At 44.2% G+C, this 26,112-nt stretch overlaps 1 protein-coding gene across 1 annotated transcript in view; it reads left to right on the plus strand.

Moving 5' to 3' along the window:
• LOC147895276 (SNF2 domain-containing protein / helicase domain-containing protein / HNH endonuclease domain-containing protein) overlaps nt 1-26,112 on the plus strand; it is a 188,461-nt gene that overhangs the window by 160,380 nt on the left and 1,969 nt on the right. The window lies entirely within an intron of this gene.

The raw sequence follows: 26,112 nt of genomic DNA on the forward strand, positions 1-26,112 counted from the left end.
TCAGGGACCCCCCTGGTGGTGGTCACAAAGGTGATCGCCTCCTCCATGGGTGTCGTCATCGTAGTGCAAGTTATAGCCAATCAAGTGACATGTGAGTGGGGAGAAGGGCGAGATCCGTGGATATGGTTGCAACTAGGGCTAACCTGTGCATGACTCTGTATCTCATCCTTGCATTTATTCTTTATGCTTTGGTTGCTTCATATCTCTCAATCCACTTCTGTATCTCCTTGCTATTAAGGATATAAAACTTATTGAATTTCTCGATTTGCTCTTCGCTCATCTTTCTTTCAATCCCTTTTCCTTGGAAAACCTCACCAACGATGCGATCATCATCCTTCTTATGCCAAGCTTGCAGCATATCGGGATCCATGGATGCAAGAAACTCTGTGATAGCTCAGGTATTCTATGAGAGACTTGACTCCTCTCGGGCCATTTTGGTTCAACGTCATTAGATTGAATCCTGTTCGTTGGATGTGGTACCACAGCTTCCTTTTACAGATGTACATGCCTCGGTGGATACTACTTGGGAGATTTTAGCGAGCATAGCATCCTGGCATATCTGGAGGGCTAGATGTACAGAGGCTATGGAGGGTACTCAGGTTTATCCCTCGCACACTTTGGCTAGTATCTGGATAGACAATCTGGATAGACACCATACATACTTTGATGGCCATATGGATGAGTATACAAGGAGACTCCTGTGCAGCCTCAGCTAGGAGGGCTTCTTTCTTTAGGGAATGGAAGGACTCTCCTTTCTTCTCTGAGACTCCTACAGGGTTGAGGTGGCACTTTCAGCCTCAGCCTTGGTTGTTTTCCACCTCACTTTGAGAGGGTTTTATTTATCCTCATGATTTCATGATGTTGTATTTTCGCTCAGAGCTTGCTCTTGCGAGTTTCTTTCTTACTTAATAGAAGTTTCTTTTTTGAAAAAAAAAGAAAAAAGAAACTCTGTGATATATACTAATGACTCTTGCACAAGCCATCCCTCTGCCATGCTTGCTTCCGGTCTTGCTCTCTGCCTTACAAATCCCTTCAAAGTTGTCATAAACCGCTTAAGGAAAAACATCTACCAACTATGAATAGTAGCTGCAATGGCTACCTCATCAACTATGTGCACAAGCAAGTGCACTTGAGTTCTCATAATGGTCGAGGGAAAGTGCGCCCTAGCCTTCTTGATGGAGTCCACCCTAGCCTTCTCGATGCTTGAATGGAGATCTCTTTTTGAGATATCCTCCTATTCTTTTGGCTTTACAGTGACAGCAAAGCTGCATGTATTTTGTCTAGGGATACTTTTGAAAATTGGACACTCCATCGTTCGGTTCACTAGGGTTGTCCTCTTAGTGTTATAGACCATTTGGTGGCCACTGACATGTTACATGGCTTGGATATTCCTGGAAGTCGCCCTTTGGTTGCTCAGGCTTATGCAGATGATTCCTTTTTTGTGCCATAGAATACTGAAAGGGTCCTTTCTTCGCTCATGTAGGCTCTTTCATTGTATGGACTTGTTGCTGGCGTCCATGTCAATATTCAGAAATCTCATCTGTTGTCTTTGCATCCTAAAGATTGGCACCGTCTGCTTTGGCTAGGAGAAATTGTCCCACCTAACTAGCTAGTACGTCATCTTGGTTATCCTTTGGGTTGGTCAATCTCTCATCGTCAACATATTGATTGGGCTCTTGTTAAGCTAAAGAAAAAGCTGGAATATTGGAAGTTCGCAACTTGGCCTTTACATGTCCACTCTCAAATTTTTTAATCTATTTTGGTGGCTTACATTCAATTTTATATGTCGTTGATCTTCTTTAGCAAAGGAAATCTTTACATCTTTTATGTCTGCCATCATGGAAATCTTTTTGCGTTCAAAGCATGGCAGGAAAAGCTTGCACATACTCCTTGGACGGAGGTTATGTTCGCCAAAAATGCATGGTGGTTTGAATATTCTCAACATTCATGTGCACATTCTGGTTCATAAAGGGAAAATGATGTTAAAGTTTCTACATGGTAATCACCCTTGGGCTGCTATGATGTGCTACTTACTTCTTCATCTTACTGCTACTGCTTTTGGTTATTGGCAACCCTCTCAATGGGATTTTCTTTTGGGCAGTATTGAAGGCACAGTCAAAGGTTGCCCTATTGTTACTCAAATGTTTTTGGATTGAAAACATATTCTCTCGCATCTGGCTTGGCATGGCCGGGACTCTTTACAGGGTAACTCTTTGAGAGCTAAGAGCATCCGCTGGTCACAGGTCTTTTCTCTGCCTTTAGCTTTGCAGGAGCCTAGACACTCATATTTTCTTAACTCAAAAGGGATTTCCTCTGTTGCAGATGTCATTCAGGATGATGGCACTCTTTTATCTTTCCCTTTGGCTGCTCAAAAATATGGTTTAGGGAAGTATTACCATCGTGTATGGCAGATCATTACTCCGATGCTTCAATCTTTTCGCCAGTACTACCATTAGAACTTCAGGACATGCTTCATGATTGGACTCTTATTCCACTACACTCATCCATTCGTGCTTTGAAGTTGTCTCATATTACAATCTCATCTTTATATAAAGTTATGTTGTCTCCACCCCAGGCCTTAGACAGGGCTAATCCCAAATGGTGGAGAAAAAGATTGAAACAGATTTGGCACTCCAATGTCCCTCTACAACAACAGGTCTTTCTCTGGCGTGTTGTGCTGGGAGTTATTCCGTCTGGACAGCTCTTATCATGCAGATGTATTGCTCTAGCTATTTGTCATAGATGGTCAGCTCCAAGGGAATCTCTCTCTCATATTTTTTGGCATTGCCCTGAGACACAGAGCTTCTTGATTTTTCTTTAGCATAGAATGTGACTGAGATTTCCTCATGCTTCCTTTGGCAAGTTTTTCTGGCTATTTGGGATCTATCTGTGAATCCATAGAGGAAGCAATGAGGCACAAATGTAAAGCTTTATTCAAAGAGTACATATATCGGCAATTGCCTCCATGTTGGTAGATCCCAGATCGACAATCATCTCCATGATTATCTCAATGAGTCACCTCCTATGATCACTCACACATCACACCAACCTGACACACCTAACTGATGAGTCACTAGAACCTTCTAGCACACCTACACTCACACACTCCTTGCATAGGACTCCAAGCCCATAGGCATACACACACACACATCAATTTGCCCCTTGATTCCCCCTCACAAATTCATGACCTCGAATGTACCATTGGACGTACACCTACGATTTTTTAGTTCGTTTAGTACCGCACTAATATCAAACGGCACGCATCGAACGTGATTGTATGTGTCAACCATGCACTCACACACTCCTTGCATAGGACTCCAAGCCCATAGGCACACACACACACACATCAATTTGCCCCTTCACTATCCTCAACGGCTGTAGTTTGAGCTGTGTTTTACCCGGACTCTTTGAAAACATAGAAACCACAGAGTCTTTGGTCATCCAGTTTTCTCTCCTTTTGTTTTTTTTCCGTCGTTTTTTACAACAATCACTTTTCAATTGTCTGCAAACACGATGCATAGATCATGATGAATATTGGTCTTACCTGGAAATTTTTCTCTTGATGTACATTTTCAGCTTACCCGCTTTTCTGGGTTAGCTCCCTTGTAATATACAATATTCAAATTTCTCACCAAAAAGAAAAAAAAAAGTGTGTGTGTGTGTCCTACTGTTACTTTTGGCAGGTTCTTTTGGTTATTTGGTTTTCATCCCGCTAGACAGGGTTTTGATTTATTTTTTGTTTGGGTGCGCTACTGGGCACTTTGGACTCTATGGATGGACAGAAATCATAGAGTCTTTGGTGATCCTACTTTTCCATCTTTTGTTTTTTTAAAACGATCTCTGCGGCAATCGTTTTATGATTGCTTTCAGACTCATTTGATTGATCATGATGTATATATGGCTTATACTGAGATTTTCAGTTGAGTAGTAGTTACTTCTTTGGAGTACCTATGAATGTAATTATTTCACAGCAATAAAATATTTATTCTCACAAAAGAAAAAAAACTCTGTGTGTGTGTGTGTGTGTGTGTGAGAGAGAGAGAGAGAGAGAGAGAGAGTGTGTGTGTGTGTGTGTGTGTGTTGGATGTTTCATAATATAATGTTTTGAGTTTCACAAAAAAAAAAAGGTGTGTGTGTGTGTGCCATAGATTTTCTGCTTCATTGGAGACTGTGCCTCACTTGTTTTGGCATTGTCCGTGCTCTCATGGACTTTTTGATCTGCTTCAACAGCACCATCGAGCGAGATTCCCATCTGTTCCATTTGGAAAGTTCTTCTAGCTATTTGGGTTTCATCCATCTAGATCGGAGTTTCATCTTTTCTTCATTTGGGTTCGCTACTGGGCACTATGGACTTTATGGACATATAGGAATTATAAAGTCTTTGGTGATCCTACTTTCTCTTTGTTTGGCTTTTTTAGGTGTTCTCTGCAGCAATCTTTCTTTGATTGCTTGCAGACCCGCTGCATAGATCATGAGGTCTTTTTGGCATATACTGAAATTTTCAGTTGATGTAATTGTAGCACCTTGTTTTGAGGTTGATACTCATATAATATAATCAATCAAAGATTTCATCCAAAAAAAAAGAAAAAGTGTGTGTGTGTGTGAGAGAGAGAGAGAGAGAGAACATTTATTAAAGTCTTCGGAAGACCGATGGGTCTATGAGACTATGAAAAACTTGGTACAAAACGAGGTGTGAGGGTGGAGCTACTAAACAAGCATCCACACCAATGCAGAATGCAAAAATGCAAAATGATAGTACTAAGTACAACATAGTCATGTCAGTGGTCCACTACATATCAATCTCATCATCATCAGCATGAACATCAGTACATCAGGGTGGATGAGGCAACGGAGGCATAAAATCGGTGATAGAGTGCTATCGGTTGCTCACCGGTGCGGCCCTATGGCGTCTCCTAGTCATAGCTTTGCATCTAACAAGGGCCACAGTAATCCTTATCAGCCGGGCTCCGAATTTGAACAGAGAGGGGATATCCCTGAGTTTAATCTGTGCGTCAACCCTCTCTCTAAGCTGGTCACTAGCCCTGGGTCACAATCATGTTGAGGCCTCATCTCATGGGGGTCCATGTGATCTGGCAGGAAGAACTCCGTGATAGAGCTTTGAGAGTGATCTGCCAAGGAAGAAGTCTAATCCTGTCTCCTAGTCATAGCTCTTTGCCTAACAAGGGCCACAGTAACCCCTGTTGACCGGGCTTCGAATCTTAACAGAGAGGGGATATCCCCAAGTATAATTTGCTCGTCAACCCTCTGTCTGAGTTGTCGGGTCACTAGCTCCGAGTCACGATCATGTTGAGGCCGAGTCTCGTGGAGGTCCATGTGATCTGGCAGGAAGAACTCCGCGTGATAGAGCTCTAAGAGGGATCTGCCAAGGAAGAATTCTGATTCTGTCTCCGTGATCGAAGTATCCTCTCGCGGTGCCTGACTACCTCATGAATGAAGCCCGCTAAACATATCTAGTCTGGATAGGAGAGGAATTGGGACAAAACCCCATAGCTATCTTTGAAGAGGTAATAGAAACGCTCTCGTATCTCATAGTAAACAGGGCACCTGAAGATGAAGTACTCCTCTGTCTCAACCTCTTGCATGTCACATAATGTGCATATGCGCCTCTCCTTGGGTAGGCCCTCTGCTCTACAGCTCTCGATACGAAGTCTATGTGAAGAGGCCCAATAGAGATCCTTAGTGAGTGGGATAAGTGGATGTGCATGTATCCTGGTGGGTCAATGAAACCCTCCTCTGTGATATGGAAGTAGTGATCTCTGTAGAAGCGAAGTTTCACTGAGTGTTTGCTCGGTCCCAGCCAAGTTCGGACTGTATGTAGCTGTAAGAGATCCTCACGGATTACCTGTTTGACCTCATGTGACACGAGGGGAGAAAACCGAGCGTCCGTATTGTACTGGAAGGGAGGGAGTATATCCATGTGGAGTCCTAGTCACTGACACCATCTCTATGTGCGTGCATACCAAAACTCCTGCCGAAAGTGCCATAGAGGAGGACAATGCTAGCCAAGGTTGTCTGCTGTGCCCAGTATTCCCCGTACTCCCTGACTCGGTACAGATACGTGATGACCTGAAATGCAATGTATAGTTGTAATGGGGATGACCCAAACTCAGCCTAAATGATCTGGTGAGGAACGGATGGCTTACCGCGAATCATCCTCGATAGCATGAGAACCTGTAGCCGCTCCACACGAGCCCACTCTATATCTGATTGAATGGGGATCCATTCGCCGATCAAGTCGGTGAGGCCGACTCGAACACAATAAGCTCTGTCCGACCCTTTTTGCAAGTTGGGGAGAGCCCGTGAAGGGCAGGGAGAAGGTTGAAGAATCTATAAGGGGCAATGAGAGGAGAGGGAGAAACAGAAGGGGCCTCACATACAGCCAGAGCTCCCTGCCTTTAGGTAAGTCATGTTGTGGCTGCATGGATCATTGTGAAGACTGGCCCAATAAAGACTACCCCTAGATAGGTATATGAGTGCACGATCTCAACTGGCTCCCCTCGGTAAGTGACGTTGTGTCTATGAAGTACTATCCATGAGGTATTGATCTTTATTGAAGATCATAAACTTGGTCTTGCAAGGTTGACTATCAGGTCTCTCTTTGCAAAACATCTCTATAGCCTCTAGGTGTCTTCTCTAAAGGCCCATCATCGTTGAGAGGATATGAGGACTATGCCATATGTGTACAACAATATCCATTCATGAGATCAACAAGCAAGGATCCCTCACCTCCTAGGCAATCAATGAAAGTCGTAATCTCATCAATGTAGAGCCCAAATAGTGTTGGTGAGGGGAACATCCTTGCTTCACTCAGATCGTGCTCTCGATCCCGTCTAATAGGCCTCCTAGGGCACGTACTCTCCCCCTTATAGACTCATATCTTTTAGTAACTATATCTCTTGGAGTCTCCTAATCATGCGGACTCGTGGGACTATGTCAAAAGCCGTCTGAAAGTCTACAAAGCAAGCGTAGACTTTCTAGGATCTCAATCTCGCCTTCTGAATGACGGCCTATACCTCTTGAACCCAGCATGTCCCAAAGCTCGCTGCCTTTGTGTCTCTATGTAGGAGCTGATCTCTCTCTCGCATACAAATCCATAATTCTTGGCCACGTGATTGAACATACACGCTAAAGATCGGAGCCAAGACCTCCTGTCCATGTGCAAAAGGCTTAGTCTGCAACCCTCATGGTCCTAGGCTCTCCAGTTGTTGTGAAGCTGACATAGTGCAACTCACACATTTTATGTAGTGAACACGATGGATGTGGTGGGCCTAGGTAGAGAGGACATATCAGGTGGCACATGATCGGGACATCATAGAGCGACGTCGCATAGGATTCAGATGTGTTGTTTTAGGAGGAGGTGGTCTAGCAGGCCATGGTAAAGTAGAGGATGCCCTCTCATTTGGTTTGGGAGACTTGGCCTGTAGCCATGCTTGTCAACATATGGCACCGTATCATCTCTAACTGCAAGTCACTTGGAGAGCAAGGTATAGAGAGTCTAGGAACACTGCCCAAAGGTGGGGTCATTTGCGACCTGGGCATCTTGCCAAAGTCCCAAATGCCCTGCAGGGCTGATGTAATGTAGTCTCCAATCATATCCCAAAATGCAATGAAGAATGAAGGGGTGAGGCCATCCGAACCTGGGCACTTGCTCTTGTGAAGGGCTGGAAGTGCAGTCTTGAACTCTGTGTTGGTGAAAGATGCATCAAGCAAGACATGCATATCCGGTTTCACCAACATAGGGATGCTCTGCCAAATAATCTGTCTAGCATCCTCTCTATCCTGTGTGTTAGGATCTACAGTAAGAAGGGCGGCATAGAAATCTGAAGCTATGCGCATGACATCATGACATCATCTGGATCTGTTTGTAAAACCCCATGTGAGTCAATAAGCTAGGATACACTCTCTACTATGTCTAGGGCCAAGAGTAGAGAAAAAGTGTTTATTGACTCTGCAACCCATCTGAATCTAGAAGGACTCTCGTGCATGAAAGGCAAACTCTGCTCTCTGTTGATGAGCCCTTGCTACAGCAAGGCGCTCCTGAATCCAAGCATCTGATTTTGCTCTTCCTTCTGCAAAGCTGCCAACTGCTGGAGAATACCAATCTCACGTCTGAGAATATCTCATCTCCTGGTACCAGCAACTGAGTGGTAAAAGTCGCTAATACTAGAAAGGGCAGCAGCTACATGTGATGGAGATGGCTGCCCACCCTGGACATGAGAAACCCATATCTGCAAGGCTGACTCAGTAAGGTCCTCCTTTGGACAAAATCTGTATCAAGTTTTTGAGCAATGTATATAGCTGTGGGTAGGCACATAGTTGTACACATCTAGGGTAGGTGTGGGCTTTTGGCATTTGTGGATTTTTCTTTCACAAGCATGATGGACTGATGTATACTTTTTTGAGATAATAAAGTATGTTTTGTAGGGACTTCATGGGAAATGATGAAATGCAATGTGGTTGTACCAGACTTCCAGAGCAAGGGTGTCTAGTGTGTGATTAAGCGAAATGTTTTTGGGGTCATGTAAAGTCAAGTCATGGAGGGTTTTTTTATATTTTCCGAGTCAATGTGCACTTGCATGTTACAGGAATTTGATATGTTGGTGTCTATGTCAAAGGGCTTTTCATGTGTGTGTACAGGGCTGCATGCAAGCTTTAATGTGCATGCTAATGTGTGTGGGAATTGTGTGACTAAAGGTCCAAAATGTGCATTTAATGTGATTTGGGAAAAATGTCTTGAGAGTGGTAAAATGTCATTGATGAGGTGGCAGATTAGGCTGAGGTAGCTGGACTAATTGGGAAGGCATCTTGCTCATGCAAAGGTGGCTACGTGATGGATGAAGGGATGCTTCTCGATGACGAGCTGGCATGCTACGTGAAAGGAGGCTACTATATGATACGAGCTGGAGAGCTCTAGAAGGGGAGCCCGTGTTGCGACTGTGTGGATGAGGAGGAGCTCAGAAGAGTTGGAGGAGGTTGCAGGCTAGAGGGTTGTTGCTTGTGTGGAGGATTCGCGAGGAAGGGAGGCTATGAAGCAGCCGGGGAAGCTTAGATGACGGGTGTAGGAGCTTCTGAGAGCAGAAGGGCTATGAGATATGGGAGAGGCTGGAGTGCGATAAGGAGCAGACGGGGAACGATCGGGAAGGTTGTTGATGGGAGGTCGTGCGTGAGCGGAAGGCTGAACAACCATCACATGAAGGCCAACGTACGTGACGGGTTGTGAATTTTCGACTGCAGTAGCTTGGGATGTATGGGCTCTAGGTGCTGATAGAACATACAATGGTATGGTATTGTAGGCTAGACTTAGTCTAAGTTATTCTAGTCTAGGCTTTTCACTTTATACTTGGGTTTCATATATATCCCAAGTCTTGTACTTCTATTGTTGAACTATTCAGTGGAGCTTTGTGTGTGGACTACACTCTTGTGTTCGTTATCCACTTCGTGTCTCCTCACAGTTCCCACAATTGGTATCAGAGCTTGTTGGCTCCCGCATTGCTTCTCGTGCTTCTACCACTCCCGGGTTTCAGTTCTCTCGCGAAGAGTCACTTCTGTTGCGAAGAAATCAGTCCAGCCAGCTCTTTTTTTCCTGTAGTAGCCTTCTGCAGGTCTCCTGTAGCTGAGCGCCTTTACCAGGGTCACTACTGGATCTAGGCGACTACAGACTTGCTGTTTTTGGGATATTTCGCAGCCAGACATCCTCAAAATCAGCTCCACTTGCTGATTTACAGCGTTTTTTTCCAGTTGCCTATCTTAAGGAGCTCCATCTGGGCTGGGCAACCTCATTCTGGGCACTTTTGCTGCTGATTTTTTCAGTTTCCAGCCCCTACATCAGCTCGAACTGCTTCTTGGAGCATCCTGTGCCTAGACAACTTCAGATCTGGCATTTCCTTGCTGTTTTTCATCAGTTTCCAGCCTATTTTCAGCTCGCATTTCTCCAGGAGGACCATCTGGGCTGGGTGACCTCATTCCTGGTAGTTTTGTTGCTGATTTTGGACTGTTTCAGCTCCCAAAATCTGGTCGACTTCTGTCTGGAGTCATCTTGAAGCTATTTTGGACTGGGAGATCACTTTTCTTGTGATATTTTACACGCAGCAGACAAAAATCAGAATTGGGGGCAAGTTATTGGATGCATATTGAGCCAAAGGTTGGCTAACAGTGAATGCTATCATTGGATGCCTTTTAAGCAAACATTTGCTTCAGATTTTATACCTTTGGTTGATGCTTATCGAGCCTTTGTTGGGCTGAAAGTTGAGAATACTTACAGAGCAAATACTATTGCCCATTTTGCCTCGTGATTCCGAAGGGAATTGTGCTTTGTGACAACACCTTTGGGACAGATTTGCTGTCAGGTTACTTGTGAAGTGCAATCATGTCTCTTTCTGAGAATTTTGGCACCCTGATTGAAGCGGATAAGTTGGATGGATCAAACTATGCCTTGTGGTCTTTTATGCTGAGGAATATTTTGGTTGGAAAAGGCCTTTGGGATATTTTTAGTGGAGATGAAATTAGGCCTGTGACTGCTCCTAGTACTCCTAGTAGTCAAGGTTCTATTGCTAGCTCATCTCATTCTCTTTCTGAGGAGCAAAAGAAGTTTGATCGTCGCAATGCTCAAGCACTTTCTTTGATTTCCTTGTCAGTGAAGAGCCACATCATGAAGACTATTAAGTCTTGTACTTCTTCTAAGGATGCTTGGGACAAGTTGTCCCATATGCATAATGTTAAGAATATGGCCAGGGTGATTGCACTCAACAATCAGCTTAAGGATCTGAAAATGACTGATGGTCAAACCATCACAAAGCATGTAGCAAAAATTACAGATTTGCGAGATCAGCTTGCAAATGTTGATGAGGAAATTGAAGAGAAGAGATTGGTCTCTATCACTCTTAATAGTCTTGCTCCTTCATATAGTACATTTGCTACATCATTGAGCATCACTCTCAGGGCTGCATCTATTTCTTTTGAAGAATTGGTTGGTTTGTTATTGCAGGAAGAAGAAAGAGCTCATAATTTTTCTCGTGGCTCTCATGGCAGTGAGCAAGCTCTAGCCACTGGGGAGAGGGGAAAATTTCGAAAATATAAGCCTAAAAACAACCAGCCACAAGGGGCAGATGCAATTACTGCAAGAAGCGCCATTACATTGTAGAATGTCAGAAACGCATTGCAAATGAGAAGAAGAGGCAAGGCAACTCAAACAGTAATTTTGTGGCTCATACTGAGATCTTCCAGGGGGGATTGTGATTGTGATCATGCTATTGCTCATAGCAATAATGATGATGCCTATTCACTTAATGTGAATGAGAATTGGTATTTGGATAGCGGTGCTTCACAGCATATGACTCCTCATAAGGAGTGGTTTGAGAGCATCATCGCAGGTTACTTGTGCCAATGATGCTTCTCAAGACATTACAGGAGTGGGACATATTCCCATTAAGCTTGATAATGGCAAAGTCAAGTATATTCGTGATGTTTGGTATGTTCCAGAGTTGCGGAAGAATCTTATTTGAGTTCCATCCATAGCTCATGATCGGCACATGCTTGTGGAGTTTCAGGATGATCAATGCCGAATTAAAGATCCTAGAAAGGGATATGCAGTGGTTGCCACTCGCACTTATGATAAGGGTCTTTATAAGTTGGAAGCTAAGCCCCATGTGCAGCATGCCTTGGCTGCGTCTAATGCATCTTCATGTGATTTATGGCATGCTAGATTTGGTCATGCACATCATAGAGCATTGACATACTTGCAGAATAATCAAATGGTTGAAGGGATGCCAAAATTGCAGCAACCATCTAGTTCTTTTTGTGAAGGGTGTATTATGGGAAAGTTGCACCATTTGCCTTTCAAAAAGGATGGATCAGTCAGAGCCACACATATACTGCAGCTTGTGCATAGTGATATATGTGAGGTGAATGTGCGGTCACATCGTGGTGCCAAGTATTATGTGTCTTTTATTGATGATTACTCCAGATTTACATGGATCTTTCTCATGAAAGAGAAATCTGAGGTGTTTCATTGGTTTCAGGAGTTCAAAGCACTTGTTGAGAACCAAACTAATGCCAAGATCAAAACACTTAGGACAGATAGAGGAGGGAAGTACATGTCTCATGCCTATAAGAATTATCTGGCTCATCATGGGATTCATCATCAGAAGGCATGCCCTTACACACCAGCTCAAAATAATGTTGCTGAAAGAAAGAATAGGACTCTCATTGAGATGACCAGATGCATGCTGAGCTACAAAAAGATGCCTATAGTTTGTGATCTTGATCTATGTGGCTTCATAGATTCTGATTGGTCAGGGGACATTGATGATAGAAAATCCATTTCTGGCTACTATTTCTCTTTGGGTTCCGCATGCATATCTTGGTTAAGTAAGAAGTAGGCCAGGGTCTCTCTTTCTTCTAGTGAAGTGGAGTATAAGGTAGCAAATGCAGCTACTACAGAATGCATATGGCTAAGGAAGCTAGTTTATGACTTGCATCATTCACAAGATGATCAGGCCACCTCTATCTTGTGTGACAGTCAGAGTTGCATAAAGATTGGTAACAATCCTGTTTTTCATGCTCGCAACATGTGGAAAATCACTATCACTTTATACGGGATTGTATAGCAGATGGCATCATTAGCCTCATCTATTGTCCATCTGAGGACAATGTAGCAGATATCTTCACTAAGAGCCTTTTAGCAGAAGTGTTTGTACGTCATCGAACACGCTTGGGAATCAGAGACATTACAACAATGTCAAGGGGGGTTGTAAAATGACATTGTTTTTCTTGTAATACTCCCATAGGTTGCTATATCCTGTTGGATGAATTTGTGCAACCATGGTACTTTAGGTACCCTAGGTACTTCTGAGGAGTTTCCAGAGTACTTCAGCCATACCATTGAGGGGGGATTTGATAGAACATACAATGGTATGGTATTGTAGGCTAGACTTAGTCCAAGTTATTCTAGTCTAGGCTTTTCACTTTATACTTGGGTTTCATATATATCCCAAGTCTTGTACTTCTATTGTTGAACTATTCAGTGGAGCTTTGTGTGTGGACTACACTCTTGTGTTCGTTATCCACTTCGTGTCTCCTCATAGTTCCAACAGGTGCTCCGTGATCTCTAGGGCACGGTTGGCGCTTACTGAAGTTCTCTAGGAGTCTTGGCTGTGTAGTCGATGGTGCGGGCTGAGAAGAGGATTCTGGGTGACGGATGAACATGAAGCATCGTGAGTTTCTTGGTTGTGACAAGCATAGCTATCATGGAGGTTTTGGGCAGAATATCTTGAGTGACGGAAAGCATACAATATGCGAAATAGAAGAGGCTGAGGCTGTTGCTTGAGATGTCTTCCGTGTGGGCTTGTAGGTGGCTGGTTATGAGCTATTGCTTAGTAAAAGTTTGAGGCATAGCCGTGGTATCAGTTATGCTGAGTGGAGGACTGTTGGCGACATGAAGCTATGAGTGTGGAGTACTCTATGAGCAAGAGAAAGATACAGACACTGGATGTAGTTGTGTAAGAGCAAAGATGATTGATGCGATCTGCTAGCCAGTCCCTTTCACTCTTTGGTTGTTGACTGTAGCTTTGGGGAGAGTTATGGAATGCTAGAGCTTGATGTTTTAGAAGGAGATGCTATGGAGCAGTTATGATCACGTCAAGAGTTAGAGTTGTTGCTCTTGATGGAGGCTTACGAGTCTTGGCTGTGGGATCTTGATTGTGGGTTGATGTCTTGAAAAGTCCCAAAGATAACCTTCATGTGGACTGTGGGTTCGTAGTATTCTGAGGCTGACTGTTCTCTGAGTTGTTGAGGAAAGTTCAGTTCTAAAGTCTAGTTGTCTCAAGCTGTGTAGTATTTTGGCTCTCTTTGAGTCTGTGTGATCCATGTTCAGTCAGTTTTTGTGGGGGTTTGTCTCGGTACCTAATACAAAGACACATGCTTTGGAACCTGGTTCATAAGCTCATCATCTACGAGCACACATTGCAGCTGATCCCATGAAGTCTCAACTATCTGACGTGGTGAAGTACATAATTCCTGGTTGTTTTTCCTTTTTTTTCCTTATCATCTTTTTGGCGATCTTGCTGGGGACAGGAGGAGTTTTGAATTGAGATTGGGTACTCAAGAGAGAACAGCCCAGAAGATTAGCTGGGGAATGCTACTTGAATTTCTGTGTGGTTAGGGATTGAAACTATGAAGACAAAGCCTCGCATGAGAGTGATTCATTGTGAGTTATGTGGGGAGTGTGGACACAGGAGAGATAGATGCCTTGATGTTGAACTTTGGGTGATACATCTTCGTGCTAAGGTTCAAAAGGCTTTGAAAGTGATTGCTCTTAGGAAGAAGAATGCCAGTCAGATGCAGGGTAAGTTTTCTTCAGTAGAGTGATTATTTTTGTTTTCTTCCCAGAAGAGGTTGGGTGGTATTTCTGGTTGGAAGTGTGTTTGAGATAAGTTAGTCAAGAGGAGAGATGGCTCATGAATTTCCTCGATTTCACGGGTTGCCCAATGAAGACCCAAAGAGGTGTTTAGAGTGCTTGGAGTTCACAGCTCTTATTAAAGACAGGAATGCTCCAGAAGTCCTTTAGATTCTATCCTTTTGTCTGTTGGGAGAAGCGAGAGCTTGGCTGTAGACTTTCTCAGCAAGGATGCGAGATGATGAGGGTGCTCACAGAAACCTGACTTATCCAGAGGTGAGGACAGCTTTCCTGGACAGGTTTATGTGTGTTAGAGATCCTAATGGCATTTGGAGAAAGCTATGTTTATTGCAGCAACAACCGACTTAGTTAGTGGATGAGTATGTCGGTAAGTTCACTGTGTTGTGGAATAAATGGCAGGTGGCCTTATTAACTTGAAGTTCCTCCCAGAGTCATAAAAAAGGATAGGTTTGTTGCTGGTTTGAAGCGGCAGATTAGGATAAAGATTGAATGTAAAGAGCTGGTCACTTATGAGGATGCTCTCAGGGTAGCAAAAGAGAAGGAGAGGAAGCAGATAAGATTGTCACAAATGATGCAAGAGATGCCAATGGTTCAGCATGTGCCTGAAATTCTCTCATGTGAAGCCAGAACTATAGAAGCCTGAAGTCAGGAAGGAGGAGAATATAAAAGAAGAAACTCATGAAATGTCGGAGCTTATGAAGAGTTTGACTTTGAATTTGATGAATGGTAGGGGAAGAGGTAGATCATTGGGTGGTTATGGCAGAGGCAACATGCCTTCTTCAAATAATCCAGGCCTGTGGCAGGCAGGACGAGGTCAAGGGTCATTTGCGCCTTGTGTCTAGTGCTTTAATTGTAGAGAGTGGGGACATTACAACACACACTGTGATAAGCCTCCTCGTGCTGGAGGTGATGTTTATCCATTGCCAACAGGGTTAAATAATAGGGTGAATGATCATAGTGTAGAAGTACAGGAATTATGTACTTCACCACGTCAGATAGCTAAGACTTCATAGGGATCGGCTGCAATGTGGGCTCGTACATGATGAGCTTATGAACCAAATTCTAGAGTAGGTGTCTTTGTATTAGGCACCGAGACAAACCCTCCGCAAAAAGTGACTGAACATAGATCACACAGACTCAGAGAGAACCAAAAGACTACACAGCCCGAAACAGACTGAACTTAGAATTGAACTTCCCCCCAAAACTCAGAGAACAATCAGCCTCATAATACTATGAACCCACAGCCCACATGAAGGTTATCTTTGGGACTTTTCAAGACGTCAACCCACAATCAAGATCCCACAACCAAGACTTCAAGAGCAACAACTCGTAACTCTTGACGTGATCATAACTGCTCCACAGCATCTTCTTCTCAAACACTGAGCTCTAGCATTCCATACATCTCTCCCCAAAACTGCAGTCAGTGACCAAAGAGTGAGAGGGACTGGCTAGCGGATTGCATCGATCATCTCTGCTCTTACACAACTACGTCTAGTGTCTGTATCTTTCTCTTGCTCGTAGAGTACTCCATACTCATAGCTTCTGTCGCCACAGTCCTCCAGACAGCAGAAATGATGCCACAGCTATGCCTCAAGCTTTCACTAAGCAATAGCTTGTAAGCTCCTTCCTAAGCATGCTCCCTGCCATAGAGTAGCACCCATCCTTTCCTCAAAAAACTCCAGCCATCATCAGACCCACCCGTTGTCTATACCATCTCCTACTAAAAGCCACTCCTCCTTTACAAGAAGCTCTCTCCTCTCTCTCTGCATCCTCCTTCCAACCAAGAATTCATCAATCCCGTGCACTACAAAGAAAACTCCCCTGCAAAGCTCGCTGCGTGACTCTCTATTGCTGTAGCCTTTGTATCATTCATTCCATCAACAATTCCATCCCCAGTCTCTATGTCTCGCACTCCCTATTCCTCGCACTAGGTACTGGAAGGTAGCATCTCAATATTGTTGCTCATGCCCCGTGCCCTGATGTCGTAGAGCAATGCCAGCTAGCTACCTCATTCTCCCTCCCAGCAATGTGCAGTCGCGATCCCCGTCTGCTTCTTCTCTCACACAAGTCTCTCCCACCGAGCTTCCATCAACCTTCCCCCGCTCATCTCTGGTCTTCAACTTCCTCCAATATTCTCGAGCTCACGCGCCCAATCATCCTTGGTTGCTCCCCATTCATGCCTCCCGCTGGTCCCAAAGCTCCTGTCTCACCCAATTGCCACTGCCACTCAGTCGTCAACCTCCTATCCGCGAAGATATCAACGGCTTTCCACAGCTGAGGCGCCACCTCCAAAAACCCGTTGCTCGTTAGATTTTCCCATAGCCTCCTCCTCCTAACAAGCCCTGTAGTCAGCCCGCAGTTGCGTTCCTTCAATTGCTTCCCCTCCTGTAGTAGTAATGCCTCTCCTGTGCCGGAGCTTCCAGAACCCCTTAGATACACGTAAAGTCCTCCTCTCTTCCTGCAAGCCGCCATCCCAGATACCTGCCAGCTCGCCAATGAGAAGTTTCCCTTCATCCATCACGTAGCCACCTTTGCATGAGCAGGATGCCTTCCCAATCAGTCCAGCCACGTCATCACGTAGAATTTACCACTCTTCCATTAAAAAAATGAGAATATCCCCCAAAGGCAAATTAAAAGCACATTTTGGACCTTTAGTCACACAATTCCCACACACATTAGCATGAACGTTAAAGCTTGCATGCAACCTTGTACACACACATGAAAAGCCCCTTGACATGGATACCAGAACATATCAAATTCCTGTAACATGCAAGTGCACATTGACTCAGGAAAATATTAAAAAACCCTTCATGATTTGACTTTACATGACCCCAAAAACATTTCGCTTGACCACACACTAGACACCCTTGCTCTGGAAGTCTGGTACAACCACATTGCATTTCATCATTTCCCATGAAGTCCCTGCAAAACATACTTTATTATCTCAAAAAGTATACATCAGTCCATCATGCTTGTGAAAGAAAAATCCACAAATGCCAAAAGCCCACACCTACCCTAGATGTGTACAACTATGTGCCTACCCATAGCTATATACAGTGCTCAAAAACTTGATACAGATTTTGTCCTATCACCGCTCCTCTAGTTATTGCATCAGAATGGCAAACCACTCCAAGGTGAAGACTTTAGGGATAGTACCTGGCCTGGAGGTTGAGGCATTCAGTGTTTCATGTCGAGTGGATTGTCATGTGATGCTTGCGGGGTTGGGAGCCTATCCTTTGATTCTTGGAAGGCCGTGGTTGAGGAAGGTAGGTGCAATTCAGATATAGCAGAAAGGAATTTTTTCTGTACATACGAATGGGAAGAAATTGAATTTCAATATGGTAAGCAGGGCGGAAGTTTCAGATTCAGCAAGTGAAGAGGAAGAGAGAAGCGAAACTAGCAGTGAGGATGAGAGTTCGGTGACTTCAGAAAGTGATGAAGGAACAATAGCATTGGTGGATTTGGTAGATAAGGATTCACAGGTGGATTTTGTGGGGGCAGCAGGGTTCGGTGAGGAAGAGGTGAATAGGTTTGAGGTTATCGAGGATTTAATGCAGCCCAAATGTTCTCAAGAATCAACCCAGGTGTTGATTGAGCAATCATTGAATCCTGATCTCAATGTTGAGGAGAAAGAAGAATATTCGAAGATGTTGCAGAAATACCCCAATTTGTTTATCACCTCTTATGAGGAGATCAGGGGATTTAAAGGGACTGAGGATTGAGCTGAAGGAAGGTGCCAAACCTGTTTTTCAAAAAATAAGGAGATTAAGCCCCGAACAGAGAGATGTGCTGAAGGAAGAGGTAGATAAGCTTCTCAAGGCAGGAATAATTTATTCTATAGTTCACTCTGATTGGATAAGTCCTGTGGTCATAGTGCCAAAAGGTGTAGACAAATGGAGAGTCTGTGTTGATTTGTTAATGAACCTCCCATCAATGTCAATGCTATCCGCATCTTCAATACTCTTGATTTGTGTCTCTACCAAATCCCACATAAAGTGGACATGATGCCCCTAATGAGAATATTAACCGATTAGCCATTTGAGAAATGGGGCATAGACTTTATTGGTCTGATAAGCCTAGTAGCTAAAGGAATACGGGCCAGATACATTATCCTGGCCACATATTATTTCACCAACTGGCTAGAGGGACTAGCCAACAAGAAAAGTTGATGCACGGTCCACAACTAAGTTTTTATACGAACAAGTCATTACACAGTTCAGGTGTCCCTTGGAAAACCTCTGAATGTAGTGACAAAGAGAAACCACTATCCTCTGCCTTTTCTGGATGATATTATTGATAAAGTGGTGGGTCATGAAATGTACAGCTTGTGTGACGGATATTTAGGGTACTTCCAGATAGCCATAGCCCAGGAAGATCAAATCAAGACTACTTTCATTACCCCCTGGGGCTGTTTTTGTTACAGGAAAATGCCTTTTGGAGTTACCAACGGCCCCTCACACTATCAAGAGAATTCAAATCACCTTTCCTGGATAAATTTTGTAAAGTGTTTATTGATGACATCTGTGTCTACAGTGGAAGAAGGGAGCACTGTGGCAAGCTGGATTAGGTATTCTATGAGATTGATAATAATGGTGGTCAATTAAATCCTAAGAAGACTCAGTTAGCTCGGACCAACATTAAAATATTGTATCCGAGAATGGGATTAAGCCAGATCCAGGTAAAGTGAAAGCTTTAGTTATGCTGTCCTCTCCTGAGAATACCAAGCAGTTGCATACCTTTCTCTAGAAGGTGAAGTATCTGTCGAGATTTATTCATATGTTATCTCAGATTTTGTATCCTCTTCAGCAGGTGGTAAAATCTGAGCCTCTGAAATGGACGACAGAGAGTGAAGAGGTGTTTGAGGTAGTTAAGGAATCCTTGACTCATATTTCAAGTGTAAAGCCACCAAATTATTCCAGGACTTTTTATGTGAATTTGTCTGTAGGACCAGATGCTATTGGTGCTATTCTTTTGCAGCAGGGAGAGGGTTCTAGATATATGAGGCTAGTCTATTATGCCAGCAGGGTGAAGAGTAAAGTAGAGAGGAAGTATTCAGTGGCTGAATTGGTCCTGGCTAGCCTCTTGTATGCTTGTAGGAGATTTCGGTCTTATCTATTGTCCAAACCTTTTGTGGTTCTCACCTCATGTTCACTACTTCCTCATATGTTGAATAGTACAAACATCTCCAGGAGCATGATTAAATGAATAGTAGAGTTACAGGAGTACTCTTTTACCTTTTTGGTTGAGAACTCTACGAGAGCTTCCTTGGCTGATCTCCTCACCTATAAGGAAGGACCTATTTTAGTTGAAGATGTGGAGAAGAACATTGACATGAATGAAGAAAAAGTACTAGAGGATGCATTTGTTTTACACTTTGATGGATCTTACAAAAAAAGTTTAAATAAAAGTATAGGGGAATTGTCATTTATGATCCTGGAGGAAAGGAGATTCGGAAAATGGGAATTCAGCTCAAAGCCAGCAGTAATAATGAAGCTGAATATGTAGCCCTCTTCGAAGGTTTGAAAGTATGCATTAGTCTAGGTATAAAGAGACTCATGATTAAGGGAGATGCTCTGTTGGTTGTGAAGCAAATTTTAGGTGTCTGGAAGGTTAAGCATGTTCATTTGAAGAGATGGATAGGCGTGGTGAAGAAACTGTTAAATCGATTGGATGCGTGGACACTCCAACATATTGAAAGAGGTAAGAATGTAAATGCACATGATGCTGCGCAGGAAATTACAGCAGCTTATGTTGATGCAGTAGGAGTGCAGGAACCCTTATACAAAGGAAGGGAGACATTAGCTTGTGAGGAGAGCTTCCTGTTAACTGGTAAAGTGCCTGAAGAAGTTCTGAAACAAAGAAAATACAGATTTATTAAAAGCTGTACTTCTTATTGTTTGATAGATGATGTTCTTTACATGAAAGGGGCTGATCTGGTGCTCAGAAGAATTTCCTGGCATGAGGAAGTTTTTCATATCCTACAAGCTAATCATGAGGGAGTATGTGGAGGACATTTTGCTTTCAAAATCATGCTGAGGAAAATACTTGCAGAAGGATATGTGTGGCCATCCCTCCAGAGAGACATAAGACATTGGTGCAGGTCATGCCTACAGTGTCAGCAGATGAGTAAGAGGTTTTATATCTAGAACCCAGAAATATCATGCTTGCTTATAATATTTTCAAGAAATGGGGAATAGATGCCATCGGTCCTCTACCCATGACAGCCAGGGGAAATTGTTATATGCTGACAGCTGTGGATTATTTGATGAGATGGGCTGAAGCACGAGTAGTACGGGCTGTCAATGCAAAATCTGTATGTAAATTTGTGTATGAGGATATCTACCGTAGATTTGGTGTACCACTGGAATTGCTTTCTGATAGAGGTCCAGGTTTCAAGAGTGAACTGATGGATTTATTATGTGGTAAGCTGAAGATTAACAACAGATATGCAAGTCCCTATTACCCTCAATGTAATGGGATGAATGAAAAATTTAATGGTGTGTGTACTAATATCATGGGAAAGATTATGAGAACCTATGAGAAGGAGTGGATCTTGCTTTGCACTAGGCTTTATGGGCTTACAGAGTTGCAATAAAAGAAGGCACCCAGTTTTCCCCATTTCATCTTGTTTACGGGAAAGAAGCTCTATTGCCCTTGGAAGTAGAAATTCCTGCATTATAGATGTTAATAAAGATAAACAAGGATTCAAATTCTACTTTCCAGAACCGGTTATTGGATTTGCAGGAAGCACAACTAGACAGACAAAAGGCGGTGGAACATTATGCTTTAATTCAAGAGGAGAATCAGAAGAGAGCAAACAGGAAACTCAGGGATAAGAAAATCGGGGAGGGTAATCTAGTTTTGAGATACAACAGTAGTCTGGATTCTACCTTCAAGAAGAAATTTGTGATCAAATGGGATGGACCTTTTCGTGTGATGAAGAAATTCAAAAATGGATCATATCAACTTGAGGATTTGGATGGTCAGCAGCATAAGAATAGAGTCAATGGCTTCAGACTAAAGAAATACTTTCATAGGATCATGAGTGTGGGCAGCTGTGGACCTACTGTGATGAAACCACACAAGTCGGAAGACCTCATGGATGAGGATATCTCTGAAGAAATGCTAATCTTATATACCTCTATCTGCAAGACATGAATGTCTGCAGACTTGGGGATGGGCAAAATGATAGGACAAAATCTGTATCAAGTTTTTGAGCACTGTATATAGCTGTGGATAGGCACATAGTTGTACACATCTAGGGTAGGTGTGGGCTTTTGGCATTTGTGGATTTTTCTTTCACAAGCATGATGGACTGATGTATTCTTTTTTGAGATAATAAAGTATGTTTTGCAGGGACTTCATGGGAAATGATGAAATGCAATGTGGTTGTACCAGACTTCAAGAGCAAGGGTGTCTAGTGTGTGATCAAGCGAAATGTTTTTGGGGTCATGTAAAGTCAAATCATGAAGGGTTTTTTTATATTTTCCTGAGTCAATGTGCACTTGCATGTTACAGGAATTTGATATGTTATGGTGTCTATGTCAAAGGGCTTTTCATGTGTGTGTACGCGGTTGCATGCAAGTTTTAATGTGCATGCTAATGTGTGTGGGAATTGTGTGACTAAAGGTCCAAAATTGCATTTAATGTGATTTGGGGGAAATATCTTGAGAGTGGTAAAATGTCACTGATGAGGTGGCAGATTAGGCTGAGGTGGCTGGACTAATTGGGAAGGCATCTTGCTTATGCAAAGGTGGCTACGTGATGGATGAAGGGATGCTTCTCGATGACAAGCTGGCATGCTACGTGAAAGGAGGCTACTATATGATACGAGCTGGAGAGCTCTAGAAGGGGAGCCCGTGTTGCGACTGTGGATGAGGAAGAGCTCAAAAGAGCTGGAGGAGGTTGCAGGCCAGAGGGCTGCTGCTTGTGTGGAGGATTCGCGACAAAGGGAGGCTATGAAGCAGCCGGGGAAGCTCAGATGACGGGTGTAGGAGCTTCTGAGAGCAGAAGGGCTACGAGATATGGGAGAGGCTGGAGTGCGATAAGGAGTAGACGGGGAACGATCAGGAAGGTTGGAGAGGCTCGCAGTTGTTGATGGAAGGTCGTGCGTGAGCGAAAGGCTGAACAACCATCACATGAAGGCCAACGTATGTGACGGGTTGTGAATTTTCGACTGCAGTAGCTTGGGATGTATGGGCTCTAGGTGCTCCGTGATCTCTGTGGCACAGTTGGCGCTTACTAAAGTTCTCTAGGAGTCTTGGCTGTGTGGTTGATGGTGCGGGCTGAGAAGAGGATTCTGGGCGACGGATGAACATGAAGCATCGTGGGTTTCTTGGCTGTGAGAAGCATAGCTATCATGGAGGTTTTGGGCAGAATATCTTTAGTGACAAAAAGCATACAATACGGGAAATAGAAGAGGCTGAGGCTGTTGCTTGAGATGTCTTGCATGTGGGCTTGTAGGTGGTTGGTTATGAGCTATTGCTTAGTAAAAGCTTGAAGCATAGCCGTGGTATCAGTTCTGCTGACTGGAGGACTATTGGCGACATGAAGCTATGAGTGTGAAGTACTCTATGAGCAAGAGAAAGATATAGACGCTGGATGTAGTTGTGTAAGAGCAGAGATGATTGATGCGATCTGCTAGCCAGTCCCTTTCACTCTTTGGTTGTTGACTGCAGCTTTGGGGAGAGTTATGGAATGCTAGAGCTCGGTGTTTTAGAAGGAGATGCTGTGGAGCAGTTACGATCACGTCAACAGTTACGAGCTATTGCTCTTGATGGAGGCTTACGAGTCTTGGCTGTGGGATCTTGATTGTGGGTTGATGTCTTGAAAAGTCCCAAAGATAACCTTCATGTGGGCTGTGGGTTCGTAGTATTTGGAGGCTGATTGTTCTCTGAGTTGTTGAGGAAAGTTCAGTTCTAAAGTCTAGTTGTCTCAGGCTGTGTAGTCTTTTGGCTCTCTTTGAGTCTTTGTGATCCATGTTCAGTCAGTTTTTGTGGGGGTTTGTCTTGGTGTCTAATACAAAGACACATGCTCTCGAACCTGGTTCATAAGCTCATCATCTACGAGCCCACATTGCAGCTGATCCCTATGAAGTCTCAACTATCTGATGTGGTGAAGTACATAATTCCTAGTTGTTTTTTCTTTTTTTTCCTTATCATCTGGCCTCTCATGTGAGGCTCTGAGATAGCCAGCACAACAGGAAAGTGGTCTGAAGTGGAAACCCGAGCAACAATGAATACCGATCCACCCGTGTCTAATGCCCAATCATCTACATAGAATCTATCAATGCGTGCACGAATAGGCATTTGTTGCCTCCTGTTTGACCAAGAGAACAGGAGGGATTGTGGCTGAATAAGAAAGGCATCGTCCAACCAAGTATCTCTGCCACAATAGTGAAAAAGGAAGGCATCCCAAGCTGCTCTCTCCAAAGAGTGAAGTTTTCCTCCTCTACCCCCTTTTTTGTACGATGGTAACTCAACCATGTTGAAGTCATCTCCAATCACCCATGAATTTGCAATGGGGCCTAGGAGAGCAAATCTTTCCACATAATGACACGTTCCTCTCTAATGTTGGAGGCATACAGGTTAAGGAAACCAACCTTACGCCCTCCAATCAAGAGAATAATCCATTGATCCCTAGAGGGGATAATGACTCCGTGTCCAACCACTAAGGGGAGAACTGACTATGAAACTTAAATAGAAGTGCCTCTCCTAGTGCCCAAGGCAGGCGACCAAAACTTATGGCTAGAAAGCAACTTGCCTGACTTGGCACAATCCCTAGAATCTAGTTTGTGCTCCAGAATAAATAAGACATCAATGGAACCCCCAACAACACCTGGATGAAGTTGGTCTCGGATCAGCTATCTGTAGCGGTGATGTGGGATGCCACCTAGGCCCTGTATGTTCCAGCTAAGAATCCTCATCAACGGGAGGATGTAGAATGGAACAAACACCTTACCCGACCTAGTGGCAGAAACAAACCCCTCAACAGGGGAAGACCTCCTGCTCGAGGAGCGAGGAATGGAACCAAGTGGCGGAAAATCAACATGGGAAAGAACCTTGCCACCTGATGAAGAAGCCCTGTCAACAAGAAACCCAATCACTGGCTCACCAAAAGTAGAGGGCATAAACTCCTCCTCTGGGAAATCTGAAGCATCTGCCAAAGCTGAAAATGAGTTCTTGTGAATCAGGCTAGACACTGGAGTGCGAAGGATCCCTTCTGAGGGAAGAGGTTCAATAGTATAAACCATCCCCTTTCCCCTATCCAAGGGAGGAAGTGAGGACTGGCTCAAGACGACCTTATGTATGAACGGCCGCAGAGACCTCTCCTGCCTCAAGGAGAGGGTCTGGCACCGAACTAGATAAAGGTGGACCCACTGGGTCCAAGGGAGAAGCTGCAACCGAGGAGGAGGTCGAAGCTAAAGCGTCTCAGACTGTGTGAGGTGAGACTGGAAGGACAGCCCGAGCTGAAGCAGAGTCAACTAAAGCATCCTCGTGAATTGAAGGTTGAATCTGCACACGAACCGGAACCCAACAAGGTGCGGCGGGTGCCCCTAAAGGTCGTGAGGCATCGGAGGCAATAGGCAGCGGTACCAAAGGAGCGCTCAGCCGATGAGGAGCACTTTGGCGAGTAGGAGCTGACCACCACCTTGAGGAGGACCACCTTGTTGAGGATGAGGAGCAGGTGCTAAGACCTGTACCACCCCCCTGTCGAGACCGAGGAGGAGCAGTCGAGCGGTTGCTATACCAGAAGGCTTCTTGGGTCTTTTCTTCATCCTGGGGCAATCCCTAGCGAAGTGTCCAATGGTCCTGCATATCCTACACTGGTCCTGCCTGCCTGCAATCTCTACTCTCTGGCGAAAAAAAGAACCATTCGGGCGCTAAAGCATAACATGGTCCATCGTGAGGTTAGGATTCTTACAGAGGACCCTAACTCTAGGTACCCCATCAGCCCTGGTTGCCTCTGCTGCACTCAACGGCAACCAAGGGAGGGGGGGATCTCAGCAACCACGCCGAAATGCTCCCCAATAATAGGAAGAAGTCGATGGTAAACCTGGGGAAGCTCAGGAAATCTGATGAAGAGCGAAAAATTTTCCTTGTCTGCCTCCAGTGGGTCGAAATCAATATTGAAGGCATCAAAGAAAATCTTCCTGTGTCCCAAGTGTAAAAACTCAGATTTGAGCACAGTGCTCGCAGCCTCTGGAGTGTCAAAGACAACCTGGAAAAAACCTCGTCCCAGAAGACGAACATCTAAAAGTCGTGGAGTGAAGTCTGGGGGAATCCAGTCTCTGGCTTGGGATCTGGAAGGGTGAGACCCGAAGATGCGTGCGATCAACGTGGTAGAGCATTCAATCTCTATGTCCTTCTTGAGCTATTGCAACTCGTCTTCAAAAAATGTAATAGTTTTCGTGGTCAGTGGAGGTGGAATAGGATTGGATGACAAAATATCCATCGCCTATCGAGGTGAGGAGGCTGATTCAAACACTTTTGAGGCTCCGTCGGCTCCAGAAAGCGCTGCGGGAGAATGAAAGAGGGGTGAGACAGGAAGCAAAAGAAGGGGATGGGAAGAGGAGGGGGGTAGAGGAGAGGGCTGAGGCGGGGGATAGGGAGCGGGGGGTAGATGAGAGGGCTGAGGCAGAGGGTAGGGAGCGGGGGAGAGGAGAGGGCTGAGGCAGG

Source organism: Dipteris shenzhenensis, chromosome 13 (assembly GCF_047967505.1).
Source record: "Dipteris shenzhenensis isolate YYH24624 ecotype China chromosome 13, Dip_SZ_1.0, whole genome shotgun sequence".
NCBI classification, from domain to species: domain Eukaryota; kingdom Viridiplantae; phylum Streptophyta; class Polypodiopsida; order Gleicheniales; family Dipteridaceae; genus Dipteris; species Dipteris shenzhenensis.